General features: G+C 43.6%; 1 long non-coding RNA gene across 1 annotated transcript in view; it reads left to right on the top strand.

Annotated features, from left to right (window-relative positions):
- Positions 1 to 5,244: 5,244 nt before the first annotated feature.
- Positions 5,245 to 8,276, top strand: part of LOC121666242 — a 5,369-nt gene continuing 2,337 nt past the window's right edge. The window contains exons 1-2 of the long non-coding RNA XR_006016623.1: positions 5,245 to 6,033; positions 7,659 to 7,870. This is a non-coding gene — a long non-coding RNA (uncharacterized LOC121666242). The remainder of the gene's footprint in view (positions 6,034 to 7,658; positions 7,871 to 8,276) is intronic.

The following is an 8,276-nucleotide window of genomic DNA, read 5'->3' on the forward strand; positions in this document are numbered from 1 at the left end:
AACTTTCATAGCCTGTTCCAAACTGATTACGTGGAAAATAATGAAAGCAATATTGTGCAGGATGTAGTTTGCTTCAGACAGAGCAGTCATTCCTGCGTTGAAGGGAGAAAAACCAAACAAAACCCTCTGGAAGATCTTAAAATGTTTACAGTATGGTGTACGGAGGTTTTCAAAGGTGCTAGCACTTAGAGGACTTTAAAGCAGAAAAACAAGTCATTGCTCAATGCAGCTGACTCAGGTTTTGATATCTGGCAGCAGAAATATGGTAAAAATGATAAAATCAGAATGAAATAACTTTTTCATAAATAAGAAAACAGTTGGTGGTAAAACTTTGGTCATGGTTTAAGTAATGTTTTCAAGGTGAAAGTACAGGGCTCTCGTAACCAGAGTTCTCAGTAATGGTCTAAGGAGACTGTCTTGGTTTCCCGTAATCCCTTCATAGCTGTATATAAAATGTAATGCTAAAACTATTTTGCTCTCAGGAGTCTCTTTGGATGAGATCAACTGTATTCAGTGAATTATGTACTATGGATTAAATTGTTTGTCTTTGTTCCTGAAATGGGTAGAACTTCTTGCTTTGTCTGCCTGCTTACTCGGGTATGTAAGCACAGGGAAATACAGTCTCTCCACCTGCTCCTGGTGATATGAGCAGACGGTGATGCCCATAAAGTCATGTGAGGGGAAATGCATCGCTTGAGTTAAATACACCTTGCAGGTTGCTCTTCTGGTTTCTTAAAAGGGCAAGATAATACAAGTATACAGTATCAAAGTAGTTACTTTAAAATTTTTATCAATATAGCACTTTAAAACAGAGTAGTGGGGTTCAGGGGGAAAAAGAAAATAAACCTAGTTAACTAGAAGATACAGCTTCTGTAGTAATTCTGGGCACCAAATTTAACCCACTTAGAATATATATATATATATAAAGTTCATTTAAGAGAAAGTTATTTGTATCAATGCACGACTTATTTGTGCATTTCTACTCATTCTCTAAAATCTGTTGACAAACGCTATTGCCCAGGCTTGCATGTTTCTGCTGCTATGTTTGAAGCCAACTTACATAAAAGAAGCAACCAAACAGTAGCTTGGAACTTCATTATCCTCCTGGGAGGAGGGAGGGTGGAGGGAGGAGTTGAAAGGTGACATTTTGCCAAAGGGGAAAAGACAAAGCCAATAAGCAAAACTTATCTTTCAGGCCTTCTTCAAAGTTATGAAAGGTTGAAGTGTTAATAAACTATTAAAAATGTAGCGGTGTCCTTTTTATTTTGGAACTTCTCCCTGACTCCATTCTGTGGACTGCTGCTAGTGAAAAGGTGTATCTTGTCCCCATGGGTGGTGTCACTGTTCTGCTCTAGGTTCTGCTGGTAAATGGCAAGAGGCTGCCTTGGATGAAGAGTCAGTGCTGGAGTGAAGAACAGGCGCCTCGATCCAGGCAACACTGAGGATGCTGATGGATCTTTCAGATTTGTAAGAATCATCTTGACAAATCATTTTCCTGTTGGGAGTCCCCAGGTATTTACGTCTGAATTGACTTGCTGGAGCAAACGCTTGTTTCAATCTGTAGCAAAAGATGGAATGAGAGCTACGCAGTTACAGAGCAACCCTAATAAATATTTACTACAATACTGAAATGCCCTGCTCTCCAGGTTTGCAGGCAGGATTGAAATTCTGTACCTTGTCTTTTTAGCCGCATTGCTGTGAAGGTAATAGTTCACTGCCTTAGCTGCTACTCTGGTGCCTGTGGAGTGGCTTTGTGGGGAGTGTCCTGGAAGGCTCATCTCTGTGTAGCACTTGCCACTGCTGCCAGTGAGCTGCTGTCTTTGCTGATGCTGAGCTTCTGTGGTTGCTTTAAAGTGGTAGCACATTGGAGTGTTGGACAAGAGGGGGAGCTAAATGCAGGAGTCAGTTTTCACTAGGGTTTGAGCTCCTTCCTGTGGGAAGGACTGAAACTGATGATAAAATAAAGTAGGTTATTTCCTGTCCAAATGTGTTTCGCAGGGGTACTCAAAAGAGTGTAACCAAGTGTCTGATTGAAGTTGGTCTGTTGTGTTTTTCTGTTTCAATGCATGTTAGGTACATTGAAGAATTGATGATTCTGACGGGTGCATAAGCAGAGGTAGTGCTGGTGTTGTTACTTCTTATTTATTTGCCCTGTATGTGACAAATGATCATGTAGAAAGGAGGTCTTGTGCAAAGGCAAAACAGTTGATTCTTACCTTTTACCTGGTTTTGTCATTATTGCCAGGTGGTGGTAAGATCAGTGTCTGTGCCTCGTTTGCTGGGACAAGGGTTTATATGTTTGTGTGGTGAACTAGATCTAGAAACTGCTTTGGATGAAATTGTTTAATTCCCTACAAATTATGTTTTAACTGAATCCTGGTATAAGCATCTGCAACACTGCAGTGCCATTTTATTTAAAACTTGGTGCCAGTTTATGTAATGTTGGTAGCACTGCCAGCAGGGTATTGAATCTCTGTTTGTGCTGCAGCTACTCTGTTGCTGGCAGTGGTGGAAGGCTGATTTCCCTCTTCTTTTCTGAAGACTTAAAAAGATGTTTGTAGTAACCAGGCACAGAGGTGTGAGACAGACAGCCATAATTACAGCTAAGTAGTCTGAGCTGAAACACTAGAAATAAATGAAACAGTAATTGAATGGTGGCTGAAATAGTTACCATTACCTTTTGAATTGGTTGATAAGAAAAAAACCACTGTGAGTTGTTTTGTTTAGGTGTGATTTGTTCCTTTTTTTTTTTTTTTGGAAGTTAAGACTTCTGATCATCCAAGTTCTGCAAGGGAAAAAAGCCCCAACAATCAACCAACTCACAAATTGCTGTAGTCTTGGAATAATTATTTCAGGATATTATGGAAAGTTTTTACTAATGTTGGTGCAGGCTCACATGCATAGGTGAATTTAGAGAGACTACTACTAGGGATCAGTATCTAGGCTTTTCTCACAGTGGGTAGTAGTTAAATAGCAGTCCTTGTGAGTGTCTCGATCTGCCTTGTCAAGGATGGGTTATCCTGGCTTTTGAGATGGGGAAACTGAGGCACGAGTGTTGAGGCAAATGACTGGGTAGTTTAAGCACAGCCCCTGTTCTCTAGCACACACTCTGTCCTGTTTCTCATCAAGTATTCCTTGAGCCATGTCCAAGTCTTTGTTTGTTTTTTTGAATTTCAAAAATGCTGCTTTGTGTTGCTTAGACATCTGTAATAGTATTTTAAAGCAGCTTCCTAAAGACTTGGCTGTTGCTTTGTTCCTGAAGCCAAGTGTTGAACAGACAGAAAATGTAACTGTTAGGTGTTTAAAAGTGAAATGTGCTCACTGGGATTATAATGCCTGACGTCAGCCAAAGATAGGCAAAGGGGGAAAAAAGGAAAAAATATGCTAAACATTTGGGTGTGTTGTGTTTGTAGTCCTGAAACGTAAAAGTCAGTCTGTATTGCAAAAATCTTCTGTGGAGCCAGTGCTGTTTGCACTTTACAAGTAAAAGAAAGCAAACAGTCCTAAATGTGCACAGCTGTTCTGTTAGTGGGGGTATATATTGCTGCATTGGGTTTCCATGGCAAGGTTTTGGTAGTGGGGGGCTGCAGGGGTGGCTCCTGTGAGAAGCTGCCAGAAGCTTCCCAGGTGTCCTACGGAGCCAATGCCAGCTGGCTCCAGGACAGACCTAATACTGGCCAAGGCCAAGTCCATCACAGATGGTGGTAGTGCCTCTGGGATAACATGGCTAAGAAGGGGACAAAGGTACTGCACAAGAGCAGATTGCAGCCAGAGCGAGAATATGTGAGAGAAAGAGCCCTGCAGACAGCAGGGTCAGTGAAGAAGGAGGGGGAAGAGGTGCTCCAGGCACCAGTGCAGAGACTCCCCTGCAATCCATGGTGCAGCCCATGGTGAGGCAGGTGTGCCCCTGCACCCACGCTGGAGCAGGTGGATGGTTGAAGAGGCAGTGGAGCAGGCTCCTGCCAGGACCTGTGGACGCAGGGAGAGAGGAGCCAATGCTGAAGGTTTTCTGGCAGCACTTGTGACCATGCTGCAGTCTGCTGGAGGACTGCACCCTGTGGAAGGGACCCATGTTGGAGCAGTTTGTGAAGAACTGCAGCCTGTGGGAAGGACTCATTTTAGAGAAGTTTGTGAAGGACTGTCTCTCATGGGAGGGACCCCATGCTGGAGCAGGGAAAGAGTGTGCGAGTCCTTCCTTGAGGAAGGAGTGGCAGAGACAAGGTGTGATGAACTGATCACAACCTCTATTCTCCATCTCTCTGCACTGTTTGGAGGGAGAGGAAATTGGAAATAAAATTAAGCCTGAGAAGAAGAGGCGGGTGAATGGAAGGTGTTTTAAAATTTGGGTTTCCTTTTCATTATCCTACACTGATTTGATTGGCAAGAAAGTAATTTGCCCAGATAGTGTTTTGCCCATGATGATAATTGGTGTGATCTCTACCTGTCTTTATCTTAACCCATGAGCCTTTAGTTGTATTTTCTCTCTGAGGGGAGCTTTGGCAGGCATCTGACGTCCAGCCAGGGTCAACCCACCACAATTGCTCTGCCCATGGAAGTGGAGAAGTATTTTTCCCTTGCTGCTTTGATAGCCCAGACACAGATGATACAGACAGCTACTCTGACTACTTCAGAAGAGCCAAGCACTTCTTTTTCTAAAACCTAAACATGTTTGACTCCTGCAAGCAAATATGCTCCAGAAACCATCTGACTCAGAGGTTAAGTCTGCTGATGCTTTTTCACTCGAAATTAGTAAATGTTGCTACTACTGCTTTTCAGACTGCAGTAGACTGTTGCAGTGGTGTGAAGGTTGGTCTGAGGAATACTGGTAATGAGACTAGAGTAATTACCTGAATTATAAAGATGGTGCTCTGTTTCTTAATGGTTGAGAGGCATTACTTTAAGTCCTTATGTAGCTTATAGAACCATGTTTTTGAAAGGCTTAGGAAGAAAGTCTACAGAAAGCAAAACCTGAACCTTGGATCAAATAGATGGCCCTCTAGAACTGCAATCAGAGGTGCTAAGAGTGCAGCTTTGATAATGAAGTGAGTCGTTCTTAGAAGATGGGAGCTTATGTAGTGGCTATTTTTCACTGCTTACCTTAATCATATCTGGTTAGTTTAAAATGTTGAAGTGATAAATATTAGACATGTGTCCCACACCTCAGGAGTGGTTGGTGTCGATGTAGAAAATGGGAGTATGGTAGGAAGAGATGGCCATGACAAAAGTGAGGTGGACTGCTTCAGAAGTGTCTTTGTGATGGCTTTATAGTCTCAGGACACCTGGACTGTTAGAAAGGTCCGTATGTGCTGCCTTTTCTCCAGACATATGCTGGAAACTGCCATGCCTTCTCTAGGAATGCGAATTTCTCTCCAATTTTAGGGTGTAAATCATCAAACATGGTGGTTGCACTTGTAAACAGGAGAATGCCAGGAAAAGGATTTTAATTTTATTCATGCCCAGGATTGTCTAACCTCAGATTTCCAGTACAGCCTTCAGCTTCATTGCAGTGCTTTCAGACTGCACCGAATACCTTGAAATACTTTAGCCCTTGGGCCTCTCATTTCACATCCCAGCTTCAAGAAAATGAGAACAGATTGCCTTCCTGATTAGGTGAAATAATCTCTTCATCCTGCCTCCACAGGAACCAGGTTACAATGGCAAAGGAAGGTCAGCATATTTGTGGAAAAACCTGACTTAAAAGAGACAAAAAGACAGGATTTATGTGATTTATGTGTAAGCATTTTTATGCTGTTGTTCCCTGTGTGAATTTGAAATCTAGTTCAAGCCACATTTGATAAGATATGCATTTGATACCTCCAATTAAAGGAAAATTAGAGCTCAGATGAAAGACATTTAAATTGAGTCTCCCAGCCTGGGCAAGCCTGCGTGGCAAGCTGGAAAAGTACCTGTTCTTCTTGCTGCTGTTGGACCAGTTAATGCTGGCATCCTTGCCAAGCTGTGAGCATGGGCATAGATCAACCACCCTGGCAGCTGCCGGTGGTGGCCTCGCTCTTGTCAGCAATGGGATGAGAGGTGAGCGGGCTACAAGGGAGCAGGTTGGCAGGCACAGTGGGGACAAGAGCTGTCGCCAGAGTAAGCTCATGGAGGGGGTGTGGAGGTGAGACTAATCTACCAGGGAGTGGGAATGGGTGATGCAAGAAACCTGCTAAGAAATGGGGTGAAAAATGCTAAAAATTGGAAGAAAGTATTATCCTGCATGTTGTGCATCCTCACTTCTCTGATCTGCTCTGCTCAGGCCCTTCAGAAACACTAATGGTTCAATTATTGCAAACAGATGGGAGGAGTCTGCTGTTCAGAGTAGCCAAAATCGTGCTCAAAGCTTCTTGTAAGACCAGTGGTGTTTTTTATAAATCGTGGGTTTCTAAATCCATTTTGTGAGGTGTGTAGAGGTTGCATTTGTGGCAGTAGAGGCTTAGGAATGAAGCAGCTAATCAAAAGTAAACCAGTAGTGTACGGAAGGGGCCTCCTGATTTCCTTGGCTACTGCTCAGGGGGAGCAGCAGGGAACAGCAGCGTGTGACCAGAGTCCTCTGGGTGGGGGACATTAGGTGAGCCACACCAGCATTAGCTGCCCTGTGGGCAAGCATGACAAGGGGGCTATGCAAAACCATCCTGTGTCTGTGTATGTTCATATTTACATCTGAGTCGTGGACACCAATCTTTCTGGGATGCCTGTATGTGGGCGGTGGTTACAGCAGACTGGCTTTTGAGAGGACTTGGCATTGTATCATACATTTGTAATTGCTTCAGTTGCCTCTAAACCATTTTCTTCCTTCAGCTGCTCCTAATTTTTGAGTTACTTTAAAATTGCTGATTTTGAGGGTAGCTGCGTGCAAAACACTTCCTTTCTTCTTGCCAAATTGGAGCCATCTCATCCCAAACCCCTCTGAAATGCACTCTGAGCCTCTGAAACTGTTAATTTGAGAGCTTCAAAGAGAAACATGGGGCTTAAGCAGGAGAAGGTTCACACAAGGCAAATTTCCAACATCCAGGAGCTATTGCTACTGCTTTTGTGAAGTGCACAGGTCTCTGCTGTAGATGCAAAAGCAATTTTATATTTAAGAAATTTAAAAATAGATTTTTTACTTTTACAGGAGATCCTTCCCAGTCTCATGCCTGATGGCCCCTAAGTCCTGTATGTTCCTTTCTGTGTCACTCTACATGGATAGTTATCTCCTAATCCTAGTTAGAGTAGTGGAAACTAAAGCACTTGCTTTTATAACAGGGTGAGACAATAATAATGTAAAATTTGAAATTATAGTGTATCTGTCAAAATTCAGTAATTCCCTCCCCCCTCCCCCCCCATATTTAGTATATCTGAGAGTTTATGTAGCTCTTAGTTTTAGTTGAGTATGCGATACTCCTCATTAAAAATTTTGGTAATTCCCTGGATGAAGTACTTTCATATTAGCTATATATATATATATCTATATATATATCTATATCTATCTCATTACAATTTTCAGTTGCTACCTATATATACGTTTCTGGACAGATTTGGAACATGGACAGATGGTCATATGTTGAGGCACGGCTGGCAGTTTAGTAACAGTGTTTTCCTTCTATGGAAAATGCATAAATGCAGAACTGGTTGGTACATCTTAGATCATGTAATCATTTCCCCTGTATTCCTTGCAGAGTGTGGAGAAGTGAATCGTTTAGTGCATAGGTTCAACAACTTCTGCCCTGATCATATGGCACTGGGCACACAGGAGGAGCTTCAATGAAGGCTGCAGGAGCAAAGCTGCGTTTTGGCATTTCCAAGCTTTTGAAAGCGTAACTCCACATTAGTCTGAGTGTAATTCCTGATCTTTTATGGCTACTGCTCTCACGGATGGTGCGCCGCTCTGGTAAGGAGAGAGCATCGTGTGGAATGAAATTGTAGTGTTAGTTTGACCCTCGGGAAAGACTTGTGAAGTGTCTTGAAAAGATGGAGGGTTTTTTTCTGTACGCTAAAACCATGGTCTCCGTAGAGAAGCTGGCTTCGTTACTCATTCAAGTTTTTTTTTTTTTGTTGCTGCTTGTGTTCGATAAAGGGGAGAGAGCCTCACGGCTTGGCAGGGTTTGGGCCCCCTCCTCCCCTCTCCCCTCGCTATGTTCCCGCTGGATTTTGGCGGGGGGACGCTGTGAGGGGAGCCGGCGTTCCGCAGGCTCCCGCCGCCAGATGGCGCTGTGCCCCCGGCCCGCGCCGCTCCGGGCGGATCCAGGGCCCGCTCCCGCCTCCCGGACAGCCCGGGCCGGGCCTCCTCCGTGCCC

The sequence above is a fragment of the Corvus kubaryi genome, unplaced genomic scaffold (assembly GCF_017639235.1).
Source record: "Corvus kubaryi isolate FWS band 111438036 unplaced genomic scaffold, C.kubaryi_AGA036_p1.0 132, whole genome shotgun sequence".
NCBI lineage: Eukaryota > Metazoa > Chordata > Aves > Passeriformes > Corvidae > Corvus > Corvus kubaryi.